Source organism: Copadichromis virginalis, linkage group LG16 (genome assembly GCF_057382275.1).
Source record: "Copadichromis virginalis isolate Kocher_CV1m ecotype Utaka linkage group LG16, C_Virginalis_male_GT1.1, whole genome shotgun sequence".
In the NCBI taxonomy this organism is placed as follows: domain Eukaryota; kingdom Metazoa; phylum Chordata; class Actinopteri; order Cichliformes; family Cichlidae; genus Copadichromis; species Copadichromis virginalis.
Genome location: NC_140633.1, coordinates 9,386,286 through 9,410,765, shown reverse-complemented (window position 1 = coordinate 9,410,765; position 24,480 = coordinate 9,386,286). Strand labels below are relative to the sequence as shown.

The following is a 24,480-nucleotide window of genomic DNA, read 5'->3' as shown; positions in this document are numbered from 1 at the left end:
TGTATAGTTTTTCATATTTATATCCTGTCCATATCCTGTACATAGCTTGTACTCACTACAGCCTGTACATACTTATAGTTATAGAATATTCACAACATACTTCATACCGTGTACATTATAACATAATAGACCCATTTCTATATTATTGCTAATATATATTGTAATATATCTATATCACTAAGCACTTCTGGATGGATGCAAACTGCATTTCGTTGCCCTGTACCTGTGCATGTGCAATGACAATAAAGTTGAATTCTATTCTATTCTATTCTATTCTATTCTATTCTATTCTATTCTATTCTATACGCTCAATTCTGGATATGAGGCTGACAGGGGAATAGTGCTGCAAGACTGTAGCCTTAATTAAGGACTCATTAGCTAACAGGTGCTGAACACTGAGAACATATACAAGCACAGGCCTGAAATGAGCGAAACAGTAAGTACTGCGAGTGCAGGCACTTCAGATTGTGACCACGATCCTTATTTGAAGCTGAACATTGAACAAAGGTTGCTGTCTTTGGCCAATGACAAGTCTGACGGGCAAGTCAACAAAGTGGAACAGAAAGCACGACGCGTCTACGCTCTGCCTCCCTGGCTTTAAGTGTTCAATCATAAAGACATTTTTGTGCCACACTACCTCTACAGCACTGCTGAGTCGGGTTAGCTTTGGTTACTATGGCGATAGAAGTGGCTCTCGGTGGGGGCAGGAGGGTCTGCTTGAGACTGAAGCAGAAAGAGAGGAGTGTGACAGTGATTAATGTCCTGGCAGAAACAGAGACGGTCAACTCTCAGAGCCCCGTTGTCACCATCAGAGTATTAAAAAGCACGCCGCGCCCAGCACCTCGTCTCAAAAGCACCAGAATGGCTGGAGGTTTAATCACAGTCATGTGAATTATTTATTACATAAAAATCTATTACTTTTTGACTTGGTGGATGAAAGCGAGAGTAAATTGAAATGTTGGATTAAGCCAAGAAGGAAATGAGATTCACCTGCGTGTCTCCTAAAATCAATCCTCTCCATCCTGCTGATTAATGGCAGAACATTTGTCTCAGCATCTTGCACCGAGGTAAATGCATCTTATTCCAAAAACATCAAACAAGTCGAAGTGGCCTTTTTCTCCAACCTCCAGGTGGCGAGGGGAGAAGGGGCTACTGTTGAGTCACATGGCTCTCCGATTACCGTGCAGCCTGTTAACAAGGAAGCGAAGTGATGGAAGACTGTGGGCCAAGCGTCTGCATGATAGAGATAAGCGGCCAACTGGGCATCCTCTATCCACCACCGCATCCAACCCCTCCACCCCCAACAAGAACACTCAGGAAATACTATGCCTGGATATTTAACCAGCAGGGTTCAATGATGGAAAAACTTTAGTATGTGGCTATATTTGCACAAAAAACCCCCACTCACGTGCACGAACCCTCCTTGTATTGGACACACTTTTGTATGGGAAAAAACTCTTAAAGCTTTGTCACGGTGACTGTCCCTCTTTCATGTGGCCCACCTGGATGCTTAGGCCAATTAGAGCTCCTTTTCAGGATCTTGTTCTCTTCTCGGGATTTTGCACATCACTGCACTTTTCCTTCCTCTGCTTCTTTTTACTCCACCAACCCGCTGCAACACTGTGGCTGAAATCCTCTGTTGGGCCACTGTACTGCCCAGTGTGTGAGCGTCACGCACTGCTGTTAATCTCCTCCAGTAACCTTTGCACCTGGAATCCATGTCCACCACCTACAGACATTTTTTGCTCTCTGTTACCTGACCCTCTGGGTTTCCATCTCATGTTGGTTACAGTGCAGTGACAGTACAGTGCTTGTGTGAGACCTTTTTAAAAGGCACAAAGAAGTGGCTCCACATATATAGGCAGTATTTCAAGAGATAACATAACCTTGCCATATTCCCCAAACCTACAATGCTTAATAAACTTATTAGACCACCACCCGATCTAAGGTTTATGTTTAAATTAACAGTATTTCTGCAATGGTTAATCCACCAGCATGTGCAACCTCTTTAATTCAAATAATGTTTTTAACTCTAATGATAATTATTGCTGTTATTTATGAATTTTCACATGTACAGTCTTAGAAAAAAGCAGAAAAAATAGTCAAGCACAGCATTGTCTGCCAAATTACTGTAATTTATGTGCGTTTCTAAACACGTGTGTCAGACAGTTTTATTTGCGTTCGCTTGTGTTTCTGACAGGTGCTCTAATAAATTTGTTTAAGCACAGTATAGCTTCTTCAATGGACTCCAGTGCAATAAATGGGAGGTTTTAGGTTTTTAATTTCTGTTTACAAAAGGCTTAAGAAACACAGCAGGAAAGCAGTAGAGCACTTTCTAGCTATGTGTAAATCAGATGGTGGAAGTTTGATGGCAGAGTAAATGTCTGCCCCCACTCACAGCAGATTGTTCTTGCTAGTGTTGGCCAGCAGCCCCATTCATCACCCGCCATGAGCGGTTTTCTTTTAGGTATGGCTCAGGTCCCAGTGGAGGTTTTGAATGTGTGGCGTCCCCCTGAATGCTAAATGTATTGTTAAACAGACATTTGGAGCAAGGACTGAGAACACCTCATTTATTTATCTATGTGTGCTCTCATTTATGTCTCAGCTCTCAGATTTCTTTTTAACTCTTTCGCCCATAAAGACAACATTTGACGACCTCCCCTGTACTCACAATAACAAGTACTAAAACCTCAGTGTATATTAATAAAGATGTGGTTTGACGACTGTTAGATTACTCTCAGTAACTCTGTAAGCAGGCCTAAAATATGACAGAAACCACTCAATTTAGACAAGAGCTTCAAGGGTTACTCCTAGTAGATCTTCAAGGGGTAAAGAGTTAAATTAATTTAAGACCTTCACTTACTAGCATTTAGACTTTTCAGCCACTGACTGTATAGAAAATAATCACATAACCATCACGATGTTTTCTGGACTGGATTTGTGTGTTTAAAGAAATATTTGGACGAGGATGACGTAATAAGCTATTGCTAGCTAGCTTGCTTGGTTAGCAAGCTGCACACATTAACAGTGTTGCCAACTCCCAGTGTTGGGGAGTAACGGAATACATGTACCGCCGTTACGTATTTAAAATACAAAATATGAGTAACTGTATTCCGTTAAAGTTACCGTTTAAAAAGGTGGTATTTAGAATACAGTTACTTTGTTGAAATAAATGGATTACACTGCGGTACTTCCCTGTTTCATTTTGTCGCGGGTCAGGACTGTTTCGGTTTTGTTTGACAGCTACGTTCTGTTGTTTCAGGCGGCAGCGTTACGGTTGCCATGGTTACAGGGTGACGCTCTCTTTGTGACTGTGTTTCCTGGGTGAGAGAGCGCCTTTTTTTGTTGTTGTTGTTGTGCTAAGCTAAAAGGTAGAGTGTTACAGACATAGCCCTAAAGAATGTAGCCTCATGGGCAGTGTAGTCCGTGCTGCAGGGAGAATGGACTGCCATACACGTTATGTGTCTGTGAGCGCGAGGAGGGAGAAAAAGGAGAGTCGAAAAGCAGGAGTTTATCGTCAAGCAGAAACGGGAGCTGGAAGCATGTAAATATAATAATAACCACTGCAGCCAAGAAGAGTGCCTGATGAGCCCAGTTGTAAGTAAGCTATTAAGACTCGACTGTACGCTGTGTTCGTGTTTTCATCCGAAACAATAAGTTCCGTTGGAGCAGCCTTACAACGCCTCTCTCTGTCTCTCGCAAGCAAAGTTGACCCAGACAACAAAGTAAAGCTAGTTTTCGGCTACGAGCCCAACACGGAACCTGACGTATTAGTCAGAGGTCCTTTACTACGGTTCAGACCCGCGGACCTTCAGTAATAGTAATAAATCACATTCATGTAGTTGTAAAAGCATGATAATATATTAAGTAATCCGAAGTATTCAGAATACGTTACTCTCATTGAGTAACGTAACGGAATATGTTACAAAATACATTTTGGGGCATGTATTCTGTAATCTGTAGTGGAATACATTTTAAAAGTAACCTTCCCAACACTGCCAACTCCTCAGTAAGGAAAATCGCTATTGGTTGTCCTAAAAGTCGCTAAATGACGTCATCGCCTAATTTGCATAATTGGTCATGCTAATCTAATTGTAACCTATGTTGTTGGAGAGAGAAATAACATCGTGGAAGAGACATAAAGTGAGTAAAAAAACGTCCTAAATGCATTTAGAATTTATTTAGAACTACAAATTAAATTTCTTTTACCAATTATTGTTTTTTTTAATGTCACAATTCCAACCCTGCTCCTTTACCTGGGCTTGGACTGGCAAAAGTGACCCGAAATAGGCACTCTGGTGAAGTTACTTTGTGTGTGTGTGTGTTTATAAGTAGTTTTAAACCTTGTGATCCACAAAACAGCATAAGAGTAAAAGAGTAAAAGAAGAACTGACTGCGTTACAGCACCCGCTGCTTGTTGAGAGTAGCGCTTTCACGTCTTTTTTTAGCGATGATTTTTAGAAAAAAAGTCGCTAAGGGGTCTGAAAACTCGCTGAATATAGCGACAAAGTCGCTAAGTTGGCAACACTGCACATTAACTGTATGCAAAGCACAAACACAGACACAGATACTTGCCACTTAGCTGCCACTTAGCGGCTAGACCCTGGCCTAGGCGTGCATGACTAGTCTTACCTAGACTGGTTTAAGCGCAGGCTTTTGGCAGTTGCTAGCATAAAACTGGCGATACACCAAAAAACGTCCTCGCCATTGCTTTAGTTGCACACAGGTTGCTGTGGTCGCCAGTTTGCATGGAAGTAAAACATGTATGTTTTTCGAAATGTGTTGACTGCAGCATTAAAGCATTAAAGTTTACTTTAAGGTCAAATCTTCTCTATTTCTGGAGGCGAGTGTTTGCATACAAGCTGGAATTTGCCATTAGTTGTCAGCCACATGCCACATTTTTCATTAAATAGAGGCTCAAGCTCAGGTGTCATCATGTGGCAAAGATGTATAGTGTCAGTAAGGAGATAAAATGTGGCTTATATCTGAAAAAAACAAAACAAAAATATATTGAAGGATTGTTTGCTGAGATAAAAACATGTTAATACCTAGAATGAATATCAGCAACACCAGTGAAAAAGACTGTGGAGTGCAACTTAAAAGAAAAACAAAAAAACAAAGCAGTAACACGAGGGAATAATTTTAGATTTAGGCCAACATGCATATCCTAAACAACTGAAGGTGGTCCTCTTTGGGCTCTCGCACTCTGGGGCCTCTGGATGTCTGGAGCCTGGATCTCCTCCATGCCTGCTTCATGCCCTGGGGGCGGGGCTATGGCTCTCTACATCCTCTAGCAGACCGTTACATGGGGAAACCTTTCGATTACAAGCGCGCTGATCCACACAGGTGTGCACACGGGTGTTCACTGTTCATAGACATAAACTACACCTCATAGGCTGCTATTTCCAAGCACATTGTGCGCTGTCGGTTCTGTTTGCTACACAACAACATTCAATATTTAGTATTTACTGCTGTTTACACTTAGCTAGATTAACGTGATGGTGTTGTGTTTAGTATGTTGCTGTTTTTTTTGCTTGTTTTCTCTTCTTTTTTCCCCTCTCCTTTCTCTTTTTAAATGCCCTTTCTCACTGTCCCTCTTCCCTTCTGTTTTTCTTTTCTTTTCCTTCATCGTTCTCTCTCCCTTTCCTATCCCTCAGTCATGTCTGTCCCGTCTGTAACAACTGAAAATAAAATAAAATAAATAATAACAACAAAGGTCGATCAAATGGACCAATACGGCGAGGCTGTGATGATCCATTTGGCAAAGTAAATCTATTGGGTCTCCTTGTTGGTCTTCAGACAACAATTCTGACGGCTAAAGAACCAAATGGGACAGGCAAAACCCCCCCCCCAAAAAACAAGCGAAGGAATAAACTGCATAAACAAATTATGCTGTGAGGTATTCCCGTCACATTTTTCTCTGTCATAATGCCCTGCTTGTCCCTCCTCATTCTAATGTGTCCTTGTAGTATCTTAAACTATATCAATGTCCAGAGATGTGACCTTGTTATTTCTGTGCCTCCTCTCAGCTGCACTGAATCTAATTTACATCTAACCCACAAGGCTTTATTTACTTGATTACACTACAGTGGTTTGGTCTGTTAACACCAACCTGGCTGGGTGAATGGCGGGATGGTGATGGAGGCAGGCAGATGAATACTTACATCACGTCACTGCAACAGCACTGGCAATTACCACAGGGTCAGACAAGCCTGTGTGTGTTGTTTAGACACATGCTGCTCTCTCATTTTCTGTGGTGCTCTGGTTTCGCCTCTCATTCCAGCTCCTGTGAATTATGTCGCCCGTGGGGACATGGGAAAGAAATACTCTTCACACAGCTCTCTCAAACAACTTTTATGCTGCAGACGTGGCTTCTAAAAGTTTTAGAGGCTTTGAGAGACTGTGAGACATGTTGTGATGCGGCAAGCACAATCAACAGACGCAAAGAAGTAGGGCTTGGGCACACAAACTGAATCTCCAAGAGCTCCTGAGATTGCGTTTTCATGGGCAGCAGTGCAAAATGACTTACAACCTCCTCATGCAATGAGACTTTATACTGTTTGTCCAAAAGTCTGAACGTTTGCAGCTTTGCCTGATGTCTGGTTGCTGCAGAGTGGGACAATGTAAGCACACATCACCACAGATTCTGTGCCAAAGACAGATGTTGGGCTTTTAGTTAAGCCTTACAGTGACAGGAGAAATTAATAATGAAATAAAATGTGACAATGTGATACATTTCAATAGTAGAAGATGAGAAACTGTTAGGAAAGTTGGAAAGGAAGCCATGACACTCAGGATTGATGAGGCGCTGTAATCCTAATTGTCCAACATAGGAAACAACAGAAAACCAAGTTATAAGCGGCGGGTCTCAGGTGGTTTTAGTTACTAGCAGAAGCCAGGTGTCTTTTGCATACTCTCAAGCTGCCTGCACTGGTCATGAAGATAGGGTTCTTTGACTCAGACAGCAGGCTGGCGCAGCTCAGAAGCTGTTATTACATGCCCATGTCTCAGTTTACACGTGGAAGGGTCTTCTGTATGCAGAGCTCACCCTGAAAGGACAGATTGTTTAGCTATCAGTGTTCGCAATACTCATAACCTGTGGCTTGCAGCAAGTGGAAATGGGTTCATGGCACCAAGGCTGAGTGTATCTTTAGATATGAATTTCCTAAAACTAAAATATCTAAAGTTCAGCAGTGGTTGAAACTCATATGGTTTGGCTGGAATGAAAACTTCTACTACTTCTCCTCTACTCTTTAAAAAAAGTATTTTATTGTTGGGATTAATCTGTTTGGATAAGGCTTCTACATTAATGCTGGAAGACAAGCATGAAGATGTGATTGTAATAACCTCCACTCTTCTTGGAACACTTTAATTCTGCAACCTTTCTGCGGGGAAATTAATCCCATTCAGCCGTTCGATCATTACTGTAATCCAACGCTAATGTTGGCTGATAAATCGTGGCTCGCTGAGAGCATTCCAGGTGTTGAATGGGGATCTCTGAGCTCTGTGCAGGCCAGTCGAGTTCCTCTGCAACAAAACTGGGACAAGCATTTCCCTGCGGGCCTGGTTTGGCTTATGTACAGAGGTAATGTGGTGTTCAAACAGGAACACGTCTGGAAAGGCATTACTTAAACATTATATTTATGGACTTTATTTGATTGGGATGAAAGGATTTTTAACCACTGGGCTATTTTCTGTGGTTCGCTGTCCCATGTGTATGAAGTGCATATGTATTAAACATGTGGCATGGTGCAAGATTCCAGTTAACACTCACAGTTGGACTGGAAACTTGTTTCTCTTAGCTTTATTCGCAGCGGAGTAGCCTGCTCCAGTCACCCTCGATGCCCCCTGCTGCTTTGACAGCATGCCCCTGCTGGCAGGATGCCCAGACATCCTTAGCGATTTACAAATCAGCAGTGGTGGCGGCCATGCCCACGCGTCTTTGACTTTGCCGAAGATGTGCTCCTATTCATTAAGGCAGCACAAACGACAGAGGGCCGTTTGTGCTCTGGGGCGCGAGGGATAACCAAGGCATAAAACACGAGCCCGTTGGTCAAGGACGGCCAGTTTGTGTTGGCTGGACTTCATTTAACTTTAGGTGTCATTTCTCTGTCCCTCCTGTTTTGTTTCTGCTGCGTTGTGCCTCTCTTCCATGTTGTCATTTGTTTTTGCATGAAGAAAGTAAACGCAGGTAATCTAAATGAGCGTTTTCCAGTGGCCGCATTTTTCTGTGATGGATATTTATTAGCAGGATCCTCCTGGTGCGTCTTCAATTCATTGCCCTTCTGTGATTTGTGTCTTGGATTAGTTTCATTTTAGATTCAATCAAAATCTGATTTTTTTTTTACAATCGTTCACTGGTAATAAATGCGGCACCCTGGATCTGGAGAAGATTTGAATGGACTGGAATTTTAACTTTTTGTTTTCTCTTGTAATTTCCACAAGCAGCAGGTGTTGCAAACAGAGTCTGAAAGCTAATAGTTTTGAGTATTCAGAAACTCACTTGTAAACTCATATCCTACAAGAATTTGCAAGTTTATGAAGCAGAGCATCAGTGCATCTGTTGTTCAAATCAACCCAACAAAGCATGCGCTCTCCCTTCCTCCCACAGTCCTAGAACGTGCATTGGGTCAGGACAACCGGTGATTCTAAATTGCCCATAGGTGTGAATGTCTGTCTCTATGTGTCAGTCCTGCAACAGGTTGGTAAAATATCCAGGATGTACTCTTTGGCAGCTGGAACCAGCTGGAAAATACAGGAAAAAATTGCAAGAAATCTTGTTTGCCAGCTGGCTGGAGACTTTGTGTGTGAAGTTTCTCCCTGCGTCTCCAGCTTGCTCCAACAGTCCAAAGACATGCATGGGTTATGTCAACTGACTTTTGCCCTGTGGGAGCTGCGATCGGCTCTGTAGGCAGTGTATATGTTAAAACTGTCTTCTCTCTGACTTTCTGTTCCTGTTCTCAACAATGAAATCCTTCTACAACTTTGGAATGCTGAATATTAACAGTATATAGAACAACGATAATTCTATTAGCTTTCAACAGCGAGATCAGTGCTGTCAAACCCTGATGAAAAATACTTGCTGAATGCTGACAGAGTATTTAATCTTTTCGAATAATTGTTTTAATATTCGACAGTCCAGCAGTGGATACCCATTAAGTTGAAATGTGGACACAAGACCTGTGATCATTTTCCAGGTTTGCATAAAAACTGAAGAAAAAAATCACTGTTAAAAGGAGAAAGTCGTTTTTTAGTGGCTAACTTGGAATTATGATGGAAACCTCTTCTGTAACCCATTGAGCTGATATGGTTCCATAATTTCTAAGTACTATAGTTTTAGATCAGTATTAAAAGCCATTATGGTAACATTGTGATGACTGAGGCAGCTCAGATCTGTGATGCAGCAGAATGACCTGGGGTGCTATAAAATATTCTGAAGTAAAAAGACCCTGGCCTGAATCCAGCATCATGGCCCTGCATCTGCTGACAACAGCCATTTGATACTGAGGACAGAGGACAGGACACTGCTCTTTGCTACTGTATACGTGCATGTTTATGTGTTCCCACATACTCCCTGTGATCTAGTGTGGTGACTTTAGCCTCCAGGGACACCCAGACAGCTAGCTGGCACAGGAATGTGACAGAGGCTAAAAGACTTATGCCACCTCAAGCCATCGTCTCCCTCCAATGCCACTTCTCGTTTTTGTCTTTTGTTTTGGTGCCAGACTCTAAATACACCACAGGTGCATGATTTCAAAGCGTACTGTAAAACCCAAGGCTATGAGTGAGGAATCTAAGATGCGCACAACTGACAAAAAGCATTTTTTTCTTTCTTTCTCTTTACTGGCTGATGATAAAGGCACTACTATCCATTCAGCCTGAGTGGAGTGATGCAAAATATGCGCTCTGGAGCTATTGAGAAACTTTGGTTGTAAAGCATAGTTTATCTTGTTTGTGGTTTTTATGTCTGAATGACCATATTCTTCCTAAATTGCTGCTTTTCTTTGGCTCTGTTGCTGACTGAGTCAAACCCATTTCATGCTTATTGTGATTGCGGTACATCTATCACAGCACATCACTCAGCCTCCATAGCTGTTTGTGGTTTAGTTACACAAACCGCAGTGGCACTTTGTTCAGTGGCTTCTTTATAATCCCTTCACTTAAAGGCTTTCCTTCAGATTTCTATGAATTAATATTAAGACACCTTGAGACAGTTGTATTGAAACTACCCGTAATCACACATTTGAGCTTCAAAGAAGGCTTTCTTAAGCTCAACAACATATCCCAACCTTTAATTTAGCTCTGAGCACTTAAATGTCCAATCAGGTTGGATTTAGTGACTTTAAAACCTTTAATTTAGACAAAATTATATCACAAGAATTAAGAATTAAATAAATGTCAGCCATTAATAAAAATAAGGTAAGATATTGGCCTAAAAATGTCAATGATCTCACTATTAGATCCTTAGGTTTATAGAAATATTAATGAAATTTTTCACCTATAAAACAAACAAATAACAAATTTATTAAGTAAAGGTTGCAAAACACTGATTGGTTGGTTTTTTTTTTTGCATAAGAGACACTTGAAATACAGTAGAGGCTGCTGCCCTTTTTACAAGGCCAGAGTGATATTTAGATATTCCAGCAACGACTGCAAGCTCAACCGTCGATTAGAGTGTAAATGATAATCTCATGAGTCAGGAAACACTAATGTTATTGAACCTCCTCTTAAAATTTGCAGCTGCGACAGATTTGATGCAACAGAGAGGAAACACATGCTACATAAATTTTAGCCACACTAACACAGAGAAGCATTTTTTCAGTGGCTGTGCCATGCCCGGCATCCTTCAAAAAACAGCAGCGGCTGCATTTTTATGCTGTAACAGATAGGCCTCGGTCCTGGCACACGGCCCTCCAGGGGAGAAAATGACTTAATTAACACTGCTATATTATCTAAGTAATAGCCACACTGGGTTTTTCCTATGACAGATTGCTGTATATTAACATTTTGGGGCTCTGTTTCTAATTGCTCTCTGTAAAAGCATCCAGTCGTTGGCTGTTAAGTAAGCAGGTTTCGTTACTTACTAACCGGGAAGAAAGAAATGATGCCATATGAATGTTGCTGTTTCAGAGTAAATACTCTATATGGGCAAAAGTCTCAGCCCACAACTGTTAACCTCTGAGTTCAGGTGTTTTCAGTCCTGTTGAATCAGGTGTGTAAAATCGAGCACCTAGCCGTACGGTCAGCCTTTACACACGTTTGTGAAAGAACATTCGACTGTGGTATTGTAATAGGATGCAACTATTGCAACAAGTGAATTTGTGAAATTTCTTCTTTTTGAAATTTCTTATGCAGACTTAATAATTGCAAAGATCCAAACCTCCTCTGGCATTAACATCAGCACAAGAACTGTGCGCCAGGAGCTTCGTGGCATGGGTTTCCACTAGGGCTGGGCCATATCATAGCATTCACGGTAATACAGGTATAAGGTTAGGCAATGGTAAGAAAATGAAATATCGAGATGGGTAAAACGCGCATGCGCAGTGCCTTTGTTTTCATACGCACGTGGAAAAAGCGTGCCGGCGATGGAGAATGAGAAGGGCGAAAGCGGATCGTTGAATGAAACAGATGAACCAGAATTGGTTTGTAAAAATGCTGCAACTTCAGTGGTGTGGGACTGGTTTGGCTTTCGTCCCTCAGATACACACCAAAGCACATTTTTTTGGTAGAGCATGCAAGCGGGCCGTTATTACCGTTATTACCGAACCGATTTTATGTGGCACACGGCGTTCAAAAATCTGTCAAAAATGTTTCAGTACGACTTTGCTAAGCTACAAACCTGCACCGCTTGATGGATTGTCGGAGCATTAAGGCTATCGTAGGCAGGAGCCTCGCGGAGTGATACGTACTGTGCTTCAACATCTTGTGTGTGTATAACCTCTTTTTAAGTTTTGTGGATATTATACATGGTTATGCTGAGGATATGTCGGCCAATTTCCACTGGAAATGCCTTTTGGTTAAACTGTCAGCAAGGAATTTGCATTTGCACTGTTAAATTTTTATATAACTTTAATGCACATAAAAAAACAGCTGCTTGTTTAAGTGAAAATACATTGATGGGGATTTTTTTGCACTAATAAAGTTGTGGAGTTGTAAAGTATTTTGTCTAGTGTCAATTATATCGTCAGTTATATCGTTATCGCAAATTTTCAAATGTATATCGTGATAAATATTTTTGGCCATATTGCCCTGCCCTAGTTTTATAAGTGGCCCAGCACTTTATCCAGTGCATCTATTCAAGGTTCTTCTTGTCTCCTTCTGAGCCTTTTTTTGCCTTTTCTGAGAGCATTGTTCTTTCCCCTCTTTGGTGCTGTAGACTTTCTACTGTGAGATTCTGTAACTGGTGGCATTGTGAAAACCGGTCTGATCGGGATTGAATCTAAACTATGATGGGCACATTTCATAGCAATTACATTGAGCTAGCAACATTCAGTTTATGATCAAAACCCTTCTATTGCCACTTTAATAACAAGTTGTGTTTGTTTTTAGATTTCAATGTTTTCAGGCACTTTTGAATGACTTTATACCCCGCGTGTCCCCAAGAACCAAGAATTGTTTTGCAGCAGCCTCCTAGATGCCATAAAGTGAAATGAAGCAGAAATTGAATAAGGGTGGTTTTAAAGTTGTTGGAGGCAACACTGGCCTCATTCACGCCAGATTGTATCCCAGCAAACTTTGATCCGCTGCTTTGAGAGGCTTGACAGAAGAGGGATGCTTAGATCACAACTTTGATTGCTTCACAGAGTTCTGCTTGGAAATGTTCTTTCTTTGCCCGCCTGATGAAACCTGAATTAATAATGTATCACTTGCAAACTACCTTGTGTTGACTCGTGCAGGTTGTGCAGAGGGCACCTTAAGTTTGTTTAAAGTGTTGTCAGGAGTAAGTTATGTTGTGTTAGCTCAAACATTTTGTTAGAGTGGACTGGGAATCAGTTGGAAGCAGGCTTTCAAAACGCACACGACACCCACGCCTATGCACACTCAGACGGTGTAACACGCTTTAGTGCTTCCTTTTATTCCCCCCCCTCGGGCAGAGCTCTCTTTGAACCCAAATTAATAGCCTTCTTTACTGCATCACATATAATTTGAACCTGTCTCTCCGTTCTGCAACTCAATCTTAATTGCTAAGTACCTCAATTTCAAGAGTTGTTAAGCAAACTGCGTGTATGACGGATGAGTCTGTGGCAGTAAACACCAAATTACTTCATCAAACACTCTTTCTGTCTTCCTGGTGCCTTTCAAAAAGTCAGAAACTCTTTGCTGTCGTCCCAGGAGAAGAATTCGATAACAGACAGGGGCATTGGTTACCTGCCACTTTCCTTTTTCTTTAGTTATATCCTCACAGCTCGATGATGAATGGGGGTTTCATTTCTGCACTTTAAAAGATGGATCGGGAGCTTGATTTCTCAGCCCTTTGCATGTTAAACGGTTTAATTCGTGCTCTCTTCCACCCCTCCTTTTCACACTTTCCACATTTATCTCTGTCGTTTGTTCTCCCCTGTTTACTGTGTATCATCCTTTTTAATCACAAACTTGCTTTTTAATTCCTGACCATGTCCTATTTTCCTGCCTGTCCGCTATGCCGTTGCTTTTCATTCCTTGCTTGATGTCTCTCTTTTACCAATTTTCTCCTTTTCACTAAGCCACTTTCATTTTTTTTTTTTTTTTTTGGCCCTTTCACTCTCTGCTCCAGGTGGGATTTCCATTGATTAAAACCAGACGTACCCTGCACTTTTGTGTCCAACTGACCAAGCCCAGCTCACTAAGACGAATCACCTGCAGTCCTTTTCTATCAGTCTGCACTCCTTCCACATCCATCCCTGACTCTCGTGGCTGCCGGCTCTAAAATGAAACGAGCCCCAGACTGATTGCGTTTAGGTTAAGGAAACAATAAGCCGTTTTAGTGTGTTTGTGTGGGTATATAAGGGTTTAGTCAATAAAACCATTGGTGCTTGAGGGCCTCTCAGCTTGGATCAGTGTTTTTTGCTTAAATCTCCCCCCAAAATGCGTAAAATCAGTCTTCTCTGTATGAAATATTGAGACGCTGTAAGTTTGAAAGGTTTGGTCCTTCGAGTATGGCAGCCGTAGTCTATAGTGGCCCTGAGTGCTTGATGGACTGAAACTTGAGAAGAATACCCAGGCAAATAGATAAAATAAAAGGAAACTACAAAAAAAGTCTTGAAAATTTTGAGCAGCATTCAGAAAAAAGCTACAAAGTAAGGGAGACTCCAAATACTGAAACGCTGTTAATAGCACAGACTGCAACAGAGATGATATATAGGTCACTGAAAAGTAACCGTAAAAGTAACTACTCTGTTAAACCTTCTGAACGCGTTGTTTAGATGGTTGTTGCACAGATCTGATGCTCATCCTGCAGCAGTTGTGTTTTTCTTACATTGCAGAATTTGTCCCACGATGTAATATATGTGATGTCAGATTGGCAAAGATGCTTTCTCACTTTTTGTCTCTATGAGGGCAATTAATTCAAGCACACTGTAGTGTAAATATGTCATCCAGCACGCTCACCTGTATAAACCAAACTTTCTTTCCAGAGCTATGCTACTTTCAGTTGGCTAGAATGAGACTGCGATAGCTTTGCTAACATACGGATCGACAACATAGACCATGTGACCATAGTGGAGGGTGACTCTGGGTTGCCTAGACCTTGAGTTGAAATCTAACACAAAGGAGCAAGCAACAAACACGAGGCACCTTTGAAACCTACACAATGCTACTGTTAGAAAAAGCCTACCCTCTCATCAAAAATACAAAAATGTACCACTTTTCGCCTGTTGTAGTTTTTAGTTGTTTGGAAAGCATCCCTCAGTGACACTGAGGGAGATGTTAATGCTATAAACACGTTGATTTTACAAACAGCAGCATGCTTCCAGCTATGAAGAACAGTTTGGGGAACCTTTTCTATTTGAATGCACACAGAACAATTAAATGTTACCCCCACTCGGTGTCTCACTCATATTGATTAAAACACCTCGATCAGAAATAAGGCCAACCTCTGCCTATTCATGTATATAGATGTGGAAAAGTTTCAGTCATCCAAGAGCATACTGGCTGATGAACACCCAGCTCAGCCCCGTCTCACATAGTCACACGTAAGATTTGACTTCAAAGCATTCAACATCACATCATTAGGATTAAGTGGACTACAAGCTCCTGTAGGCCTTGTCACCTGACAGCCCATCACGGCTGAACGGAAGAAAATCCCAGCAACCATCCAGGTCCTAAGATCATGTGATAAGACTGTGAAATCAGGAGGTTAATGTATTTTTTCTCTCTCCATTTGGCCCTAATTTTTGCACGTCTACAAACCTTTGAGTGTAGAAAGCAACCCTTCTGAGTCACAAGACTCACGGGTTGAATAATAGGGTCACCTGAGGTCCGGTCAGCCATGCCAGGGTTAATTCTAATTCTCCATACATTACCACAAGAGTTTTTGCTCTCACATTATGAGTTGGGACTGTGTTTTAGTGCTGCAGGCTGAAAACCGCGTTAGCTTAATGCACATAATACATTAGGCTGATGGGGACATTTCGCTCAGTTTTCTGTTCATAATTTACATAGTGGAGGGGATAAAAGCGTATGAGCTGCACCAGCTTCAGCAGTAGAAAAAGCCAACTGATTGCCATGGTACGGCTTATGCCATCTATGTTTTAATTTGCTGTGATGCGGCTGAATACTGCAGAGAATCTAGTTTTAGTTCTGTGTAAGACTTCTAGCAGCATGTCCTCCCCAAAGGTGCGCTTTTCTCTGGATTTGTGTGGTGCTGCAATGCTGCAATTCCCCTCTCCCTTCTCCTTTTGTTTCCTCCTCCTTATCGCCCACACTCTTTCTTTCTTTCCTTCTTTCTTCCTCAGTCGGGGTAATACTCACTGCTGCTCTGCTCAGCTCTGCTCACTTTTTCCCTTGATGGCATCTGACCAACAGGGAAAAGCCAGAGAGTTATTCTTTCTATTTCTTCTAAAAATTGGACTCCTTTGGCTTAATAAATAATTCCTCACCCCACTTCTTCGGTTCTTTATCCTCAAGGCTCTATGCTGCAAAAGTTTAGTAAATATGCCTGTGAATGGCAGGTGCAAATGGCTTTCCTCTCCTTTCAGTGCCACATATAGAGCCTCCTAAGAGAGAAGTAACCACTTCAGGTCTGTATGATATAATAAGTTCTGTCTTCCCATGTTTTTGAGTACAGCTGCTCTCCACCCACAAAGTTGGGGGGTGGAGTGGGGTGGGGGGCATAGCTAGATTTTTTTTTGCTGCATATTTTAATGATGCAGCTCTTGTCAGAGTTTTTCCTCTCTTGAGCTGTAAGGTGGAGAAAAAGTTAGAAAACAGATATCAAGTGTTTTGGATAATGAGGGACAAAGGGTTTCGGTTCATGCTTTTGGGGATATTCTCACCAAGGTTCATTAGAAAATTCAAGTTTCAGGATTAGAGAGGGGGAGAACATGCTGTACAATGTGAGGCGGTCAACGCTGACTCCCGTTTGACTGTACATAAAAGACAGTTTAGCAAGGAAGCATTTTGTATCTTTAGGTATTTCTGATTCAAATCATCATCAGTATGTATGAAGGAGGTCAGGAGTGAAGTGTGACACGGAGTGTCTGCAGCGGTCTTTGAAACACGGTGGAGGATCTGTCATAGTTTGAGGCTGAATTTCAGCAGGTGGTGAATTTTTGTAACCCATCCATCCATTCTTGTCCACTTATCCTTTTCAGGGTCAGGGGTGTGGGCTGGAGTCCAGCTGTCTTAGGGCGAGAGGCAGGGTACACCCTAACCAGGCCGCCAGTCTGTCACAGGGCTAACACATTGAAACAAGCAACCATTCACACTCAGATTCACACCTGGGGAATTTTAGAAGCACCAATTAACCAACACCACTAACTGCATCTCTTTAGACTGTGGGAGGTAGCCAAGTACCCACGCAAAAACGGGAAAACCAGAGGTAGCCAACATCCAGCTTTGAATGTCCTTTAAGAAGCCTGGAGAACTTTTCCTGAATACTACTTAAAGAAATGACAAGAATGTTGTGCTGTGAGTTCAGGCTGTGTTGAAGGATGAAGGTGATCATACTAAATACTGAATATTGAAATCTTCAAATAAATAAATAACCAAGTCTTGAATTGCTTGGCCCAGCCTGAAGTCACTTCTAACTCGTGGAATCTTTCGGTATTTAAAAATGATTTTAACAAGCCCTGTGAGAGTAGGCCATGCTTTTCTAACACATCACTGCTGTGTTGTTAGGGAGAGATGACAGAAAATATTCTCTGTTTCTTTCTGTAGCACAGACGGTGCTTCCCAGTAAGCACACTCAACAGACAAAAGCCAAGTTTGATTTTTGGCCTTTGGGAGAATCGTTTCATCACGATGGTATAATGTGCCACTGACGATGTTTGTCATGTCAATGAGAGAACGATTCAAAGATTTTGTTTTAATGTCAAAAACGCTAAATGTAGAAAACAGGAAGATGTACAGTAGTGTTAGCACAAGATATAAACAATATAAATTATGAAATAGAGCAGCTTGTACAACAAACAAAAGAGTAAAGGGCCAACAGCAGCAGCAGCAACCAGCTAAAAGCTATATATATCATGAGTCTTACCTTTTTTCTACCTTTCTGTGGAAAGAGTAAAAAGATATCAAGAGACTGAGGCTCGATTAGCAAATGCGAAACCTGAGGAAAAAAGGAAATGGCAAATGAAACTTTGCTAGATTAATGACTGAACAAGAAAAAAATAACAGTCAGAAATGAAAACAGCTTTGGCCTTTTAAACAAAATAAAATAAACTAAGCCATTGAGCATACAGGTCAACGTTATAAATGGGGCGGGGCTTTATGGAACATGATGACATGTGAGGCACAAACACAGCCGAGCTGCCTGCTGTCAGAGCACACATGCCTCTGTGTCTCCTCGTCTGGAGTGGTGCTGTATATGAAACTGTGTAAGATTAGGTGTTTGTAATTGGTTTACAAAGCCCGCTGTAATACGTGTTCACCGGCTCTCTTTGAAATCAAGTTTCTGCTTCATAATAAATGTATCCGCAGTATATTTGATTCTGTTCATCTGCGTCTCCTGCACGAGGGCAAACCTGGTCTCATCATCATTTTTGCAACAATCTTCTGATTTGAATGACGGCATGATGCCAAAACAAGCAATATAACCGTCACAGCTTGATTCACATATTTTGACATTCCTTTTATTGAGCTGAGCCCAATTCAAACTAGGAAGAAGAAGGCGAAGAAACAGGCAAAAACACAATTCTCTCAGATGAAATCACCAGAATTGTTATTCTCAGTGAGGGCCTGTCACTCGTTGTTAGAAGCTAATTTAAAAAAAAAAGCTCATAAATATGCTCGAAAACAGGACAGATGCTCTGTTAGGTGGAAAAACATGTTTCTTTTATTTTACCTAAAGGGGAAATAAAGAATGAACGAGAGGATAAAAGACAAAATATAAGATTTGTTATACCACACACCAACTTGGAGTGTAACTGACTGTGTAAATGCACTCCCCGTCCCGCGCAATTGTTGTGTTTTACCTCGGATGTTTTAATAACCAAAGAGTTTTCTCCAGGAAACGTGAGGATTAGAGTATTTTTAACAACATCACTTCATTGATGTTCAGCTCAGTTTTGTCTCCCATTCTCCTCCACCTTGTGGACACACCTGTCTGTACCATTGTGCTGAAGAAAATGCACTTTGAATGTTGGCACCAACGTCAGCCATTCATTTAGAACCACAATAAAGAGTCACATCGTGTTTGCTCTTTGTGTACTCAGAGGCAGGGTGAGCTAGACCCACTGCTGCAACAGACAAGGGTTAATTTTTTTCTTCTTCGCGTCACTCTCACCTCTCATGTGCATCACATGCTTTGCATGCTTGTGCGGTCACATGGATCCAGATCTCGTTCTGCCGGCTCAGTGAGACCGCTGAGGCCATTTGGCTGCTGCACAGTTCGGACGTGCGGATCAATAATCAGCTCGATAAGTATCATTTCGGAGTGAAGCTGAGGTCGCTGCTTTCGCCTGCCTGCTGACAGTTCTTTTCCCCCCTGCTGCGAACTCCGCTCTGTGCCATCACAACAAAATTTATTTGGAATGACTCGAGTTCGCTTAGAGAAACAGAAATTTGAGCGGCCTCTCCCACAAAACGAGCGCCGTGGCAAACAGAAGCAGAAAAAGAAGGTGGGGAGGAGAGCACATGTAAGTGCACACATTTAGAAACTGTGCCATCACGCACAAACAGCTTGGAGAGTGAACGTATTTACTCGAGTGGGAGACTAATCAGCAGTACTGGGATCACGGTTAAGACCAGCATTTATCCCAAAGCAAACACCTGGTCCAGAGGAGCACACGCACTCACTGAAGTTGTTCACTCAGACACCACACAGCATTTCTTTGTTGCATCCTGAGCCATCACTCAATTCCAAATGTGCCTCTGTGGCTTAAATGTTTTTCATGTGTTTAATTAAACCCAGCATTGTAAAATTATAACAATTATTTAGTCCTGTTAGGACTACAACTGTATAAGGCCAATGAATGTGGAGGAAATATTTAAAGAAAATTATGCTTCTGATTTTAAAAAAGAAGCGTAATTTAGGGGTTTTTTGGTCGTGGATGCAATCAGAAAGTTTGAGAATCCCCGTGGCTCACCTGGCTGGGCATGGGACCAGTGTCTCAAAGGCCGAGGGGGTGTGTGTTCACGTCTGACCCAGGTTGTTTTCCTATATGTCATTCCCCTTTGCTCCTACCCCTAACTTCCTGTCTACACTCTTCACTGCTGTTAAAATCGTTTTTAAAATTGTGGAAAAGTCATTTAACTCTTTCCCTCATAAAGACTACAGTTTCGGACCTCCCCTGTACCTTTAATGATGAGCTCAGATGCCACTTTATATGCAAATAAAGACATAGTTTGACCATTAGAATAGCCTTTGTGTTTTTCCATGGGTAGCTGCACAGCTCATTCATTTCTATTCTATAAGCAGACCTGAAATATGAGAGAAACCACTCAGTTCAGAACAGAGCTCCAAGAGTTACACCTAGTAGGCTTGCAAGGGGGTAACGAGAGAAAGAAATATTTAAAAACACAAGCAGCGACAACAAAAGAGCATTTTTAAAAGTATTTCTATTAGTTGTACTGACCATGTTAACTCTGACACAGCTGGACTGGAGTCTTCTGAGGGGGCAGTGGCGCTACGCTAAAATATTTTGCGCAAATTGGCTCAGCTGTATCCACAGCACTGGAAGATCAATACATCCTAGGCTTAATAAAAGCTGCAAAAGGAGCTTCATCACAACACAGAATTGGCTAAATAACCAATACAAGACTCCAATCAGCTAAAGCACTATCAGACAGAGACTCTAGTAGTGGTCTAAGAAGATGAGCGGCTTCTGTAAAGCACTTGTAAAGAGAGGAAAATGAGGCAAAATACTTGGTGCGGGTGAAATTTTAACAGTATTTCACAGCGGATGATGATATGCAGCAAGAGAAATTCGACAGAGGATGTCATCGCAGTCGATCAAACCAAAAGCGAAACATGATGGCGGGAATATGCAAATGTGGTTGTAGGGCTGTCACAATATATTACGTCTAATATCTGATTATCATGGCCCAAGGAGGTCAAGGAGAAGCAGCACTCCATCAGCGATGCACGACATTCTCGTCTTTGCATCTTTGTGCAGAAGGAATCGTGCAGCAGCAGGATAATGAGCCCAAACTCACCTCACCAAAAAACTACTTAAAGACCAAAGAAAACCGAGGAGTGCTGATTGTCACCTGACCTCAGCCCGATTGAATATTTATGGAGGAACTTGAAGACTGAGAAGGGCCAGCTTGAGAGCTTACCGTCATTAAAGGGGTTACGTAAAAACGATAAGATATTTATGCCTCCCCCCTCCTCCTCAAATTGTAAGGCTGACATCATGCGAGCGCAAAATGGAGAGATCTTCACGAGTAAGCTTCACGAGGACTCGGTTGTATGGACGGGAAAACAAGTGCAAATTATATTCAAATAGAAACAAGTAGATTTAAGAAAAAAATAAAGAAAAAGACAGAAATACGGTTTTAAAAAATGCTGTTTTAAAAAATGCTTTTTAAAAAAATGCTGTTTTTAAAAAAATGCTGTTTTAAAAAATGCTGTTTTTAAAAAATGCTTTTTAAAAAAATGCTGTTTTTAAAAAATGCTGTTTTTAAAAAATGCTGTTTTAAAAAATGCTGTTTTTAAAAAATGCTGTTTTAAAAAATGCTTTTTAAAAAAATGCTCTTTTTAAAAAAATGCTCTTTTTAAAAAATGCTGTTTTTAAAAAATGCTGTTTTAAAAAATGCTTTTTAAAAAAATGCTGTTTTTAAAAAAATGCTGTTTTAAAAAATGCTTCTACGGTTAAACTGATCCCATACGAGTGACCTTTAGAATTATTACAGCAGTCTAAAATGATGGCATCAATTTACAGGATTAGTGGAAGTCCTGTCAACAAAGCAAATGCATGTAAGTGTAAATGTTGCCCTGTTAGCAGCTACTATTTAATTGGCTTTAACTTGAGACTATAAGCTTGTTAGCCCAGGGTCTCCCCTTTATGTAACCTTCAACCTAAGTTGAATGGCCATTATTAAAGCAGATTAATCACCTTTCGAAACCTGTGGAAATACTATCATTAGCTGCATTTAGTTGAGCTGGTGAGCCATACACAATGGCAGGAGCTGGCATCGATAAATCGTAAATACAGCTGTAGATGTTAACTGCAGCAGCGAGCATGTCAAAGTGATGGAAAGGGGAAGATTTTGGGGTAAATTTTTAAAGGGATTTAAAAAATAAATAATAAAATCGTAGCAGTAATAATGTCACCTTCTCTCTCTTTTTTTTAAATGATGAAAGCTTGTTGCAGAGACATCATTAACATTCAGTGTTTGGACTCAGCGGCGGAAGAGCACTCTGCACGTGGTGATGTCACATCTCTGAGGATTGTTGAATTTAAATAGCATAGTTAGCTCCCCATCATTTCTCTAAGCCGTTTGGTCAGCTGTGCAGCTTTAAAACTAACACTGATGTATTAGCAGCCCAAGGCGTCTTTAATGGAGGTGCCACTTAATTACTACAGAGACCCACTTGAGCTTACTGAGCAATCAGAAACACATACGCATTGCTCAAAATCTGAAATTGCTTTTTCACCAAGACGTCGAGTGCAGGAACACATTTTTACATGCAAGAACATACACGGCACGGAGGCCTGGATCAGGACGGCCACCCTTAGTTTTATTCCCCCCTCTGGTCTTTACATTTAGTCCTCAATTCATTTGCCGCTGTAACCTTATAGATCAACGTCGCTTGGCAAAGTCAGTTCGGGACCAGGTGGCCTTTGACCCACATGCTTCTGCAGACCAGCGTGAGAGGGCCATGGCCACCTACCAAGACCTCGCCCGACAGGTCAAACGCAGCTGCCGGCGTGACAAGCGTGAATGGATCGAAGCTAAAGGCATCGAAGCCCAAGAAGCAGCCGATCGGAACGATACCCGAACCTTATATCGCATTGTACAAGATCTAACTGGGGCTCGTGGTGGCCGCGGTGTTCCAATCCGAGACAAAAATGGACATGTCCTCCTTACTGCAGCTGAACAAGAACAACGATGGGTCGAACACTTCCGCGATACTCTGAACCAACCTGAGCCACCCCAACGGTTCGAGGCCGAAGACCTGGCACCTTCCATGGATCTTCTTCCTGTCGATATCGGACAAATCAGCATCACTGAAGTCAAGACAGCGATCCGACTCCTCAAGAGTGGAAAGGCCGCAGGCCTGGACGAAATCCTCGCCGAAATGCTGAAGCATGGTGGACCCCATCTTGAAGCCGCCCTTACAAGACTCCTAAACGCCTGCTGGTCAACATCACATGTACCCGATGATTGGACAAAAGGCACCATTATCAAACTTCCAAAAAAAGGTGATTTGGGTGACTGTAACAACTGGCGGGGCATCACGTTGCTGTCGGTACCCGGGAAAGTGTTTTGCCTCGCTCTTTTGAATCGGCTACGATACGCTGTGAACGAACGATTGCGAGAAGAGCAGGCTGGGTTTCGGAGTGGCCGGTCATGCGTCGAGCAAATCTTCACCCTCCGCATGATCATTGAACAAACATTGGAATACCAAAAGAAGATTTCTATTAATTTCATTGACTTCGAGAAGGCTTTTGACAGCGTCCACCGGCCGACTCTATGGGCTATCCTACGCCACTATGGAGTCCCTCAGCAGTTTGTAGATGCCTTTCGTTGTCTCTACTCCAACTCCCGTTGCTGCGTCCGGACGGATGACGGCTGCACAGCCTTCTTCAAGATCAATACTGGCGTCCGACAAGGATGCGTGCTATCCCCTTTCCTCTTCCTGTTGGTAATTGACTTCATCATGCGACGATCAGTTGACCAAGCTGGCATCGGTGTGCCCTGGCACGAAGCGCGTAATCTCACTGACTTGGACTTCGCAGATGACATCGCCCTGCTGGGCTCGACTCAGGAAGACCTCCAAAAGTTGACCGTGGCCCTGCAGAGGGAGGCAACGAAAGTTGGATTAAGAATCAGCGCCAAAAGAACCAAGGTACTCCGAGTTGGCTATGCACGTGCCCGCATTCCTGTCATGATCAACCAACAACGTGCTGAAGAGGTGGAGAATTTTACATATCTTGGCAGCATCATCTCGAATGACGGGGTCTCTGATCGGGATGTCGACGCCAGAGTAGGGAAGGCAGTTGGTGTCCTGCGACGTCTCCAACCTATTTGGAACTCGACTTCCCTGAATGTGAGGGTCAAGATCAGACTACTGAACTCTATCGTCTTCCCTACTGCACTTTACGCTAGTGAAACCTGGCGCTCAACAAGTGCAACTATTCAACACCTGAACGTGCTTCAACAACGTGGCTTGCGGCGAATCCTGAGAATTTCCTACCGGGACCGAATAACAAATGAGGAGGTCCTACGAAGAGCAGGCACCCGCCCATTAGCCGATGTTGTTGCAGAAAGACGCTTTCGCTTTGCGGGACATATTTTACGCCTACCCCCTCATCGCCCAGCTAAGATTGCCATGACATGGCGTCCACGAACTGGCAAGCGAAAGCAAGGCCGACCAAAGACCACATGGCGTCGAACATTTATGGACGACCTGAGAACTGTCGACATTGCCTGGGACGAAGCTGAAGCAGTCGCTGCTGACCGACATCGATGGAGATCACTAGCTGCCCGATGCGCCGCTCGGCGTAGGAGGAACTAATACCTAAAAAAATAAACCTTTTGTCGCCACTCTCGCGGTAACGGAGGCGACCTCTCTGCTCACCTAGCGCTGTTGTCTCTGAGAGCAGGGAGGGTGAGGTCAGAGGTTAAGACGTATATAAACAGGTGTCAGATGTGATGATGAAAAGCCGAGGATAT

At 42.3% G+C, this 24,480-nt stretch overlaps 1 protein-coding gene across 3 annotated transcripts in view; it reads left to right on the top strand.

Annotated features, from left to right (window-relative positions):
* sema5ba (sema domain, seven thrombospondin repeats (type 1 and type 1-like), transmembrane domain (TM) and short cytoplasmic domain, (semaphorin) 5Ba) overlaps positions 1-24,480 on the top strand; it is a 200,121-nt gene that overhangs the window by 12,288 nt on the left and 163,353 nt on the right. Inside the window, exon 1 of one of the 3 annotated variants that reach the window (XM_085435172.1) lies at positions 3,240-3,597. The exons of the other annotated variants lie outside the window; for them this stretch is intronic. The gene's annotated coding sequence lies outside the window, so the exon portion shown is untranslated. Of the gene's footprint in view, positions 1-3,239; positions 3,598-24,480 lie in introns of those variants that run through there. 3 annotated transcript variants of the gene reach the window in all.